This window comes from Echinococcus granulosus, assembly GCF_000524195.1.
Source record: "Echinococcus granulosus chromosome Unknown EG_S00073, whole genome shotgun sequence".
In the NCBI taxonomy this organism is placed as follows: Eukaryota; Metazoa; Platyhelminthes; class Cestoda; order Cyclophyllidea; family Taeniidae; genus Echinococcus; species Echinococcus granulosus.
In genome coordinates, this window is record NW_020170453.1 from 251,830 (window position 1) to 253,081 (window position 1,252).

The 1,252-nt window shown below is 45.0% G+C and overlaps 1 protein-coding gene across 1 annotated transcript in view; it reads left to right on the forward strand.

Annotated features, from left to right (window-relative positions):
• Window positions 1-1,252, forward strand: part of EGR_07256 (hypothetical protein) — a gene marked incomplete at both ends in the record, with an annotated part of 4,171 nt that overhangs the window by 1,826 nt on the left and 1,093 nt on the right. The gene's annotated exons all lie outside the window — the stretch shown is intronic.

The window sequence follows — 1,252 nt, forward strand, 5'->3', positions numbered from 1 at the left end:
GGATATAAACATTATGGGTCTTCTACCGCCCACAAACAGAGGAAACTGACATATTCTTGTTATGGTAGACCACTTCAAAAAAGCAGTCAAGGCAGAACCCAAGCAGCCGAAAGGCTCTAAAATGGGTACTTCAGTTCTCTTTAGTCGATGGATTTGCCGGCCTGGAGCTCCTGAATCCTTTCATAGCGATCAAGGCCCTAACTTCGGGGGCAGACTCTTCACTGAACTATGTAAGACCTTACAGATCTCAAAGACACCCACAACACCTTGGCACTCACATGACAACTGACAGGTGGAATGAACGAATCGTAATCTGATAGGACTACCTAAGGCACATCCAGAAGACTAAGATTTAAGCATAGATGGTGTCCTCCAAGCGTACATGGCTATGGTCCGTATTCCAATGGGTGCATTGTCGGTCGAATTGCTCAAAGGTAGTAAAATGTGAGTGCCTTCTTACATCTTCCTGCCAAGCACCGACGAAGCAGCCGACAATGTTCCAGAGTACCAAACGCATCTCAAAGAAGGCGCAAGATGAACTTCTAGTATCGCGCATAAGCATTTAAGGCTGCCTTATATCAGGGAAGAGAAATGTTAAGACCGATACAGCCGGACGAACATCTACCGAGAAGGAGACTTAATGCAAATTTATAGGCCAATTCCCCACCTGAAATGCACCTCAAGTTCCATCACCCATGAAGCAAAAGCCCATTTCGCGTGGCGAAAGAACTCTCACCTACAAATACCTCGTCTACAACGCACAACCACGTACCCAGCCAGTAACCTTTCACCACAGCAATATGCAACCCTACGATGGGGTGCCACCGGTTGAATATGAAGATGAGGTTTGTGCACTAACGAAAAGCTGAAAATCACCGGACGGTGAATTAGAAGCCAACGGCCCCGAAGAAGCAAAAGGGCTTTGTAATACTTTTGTTGTTTAAATGTACCCTTTAAAGAGGAGCCGGGTAGTCGAGTAAAACCTCGTGAATGCGGAGCGACCAACATTTCCCAAGCCAGAGAAGACTCCCGTGTCCAAACCTTCCTAAACTTGCACCCATCTCTACTTACTCTATGCGATAAAAATGTCAAAGTCCATTTAATCTCAGTGTTCGAAGGGTATGAAGGCCATTGAAGAGAAGATAAATGAGACTTATGCAACATTTATGCCAAAAGAGACTGAAAGAATCTCATCCGCTAACTTAAACGCACATTGTGTGTGGTTGGATAGAAGGAAAATTGTTTCGCATAT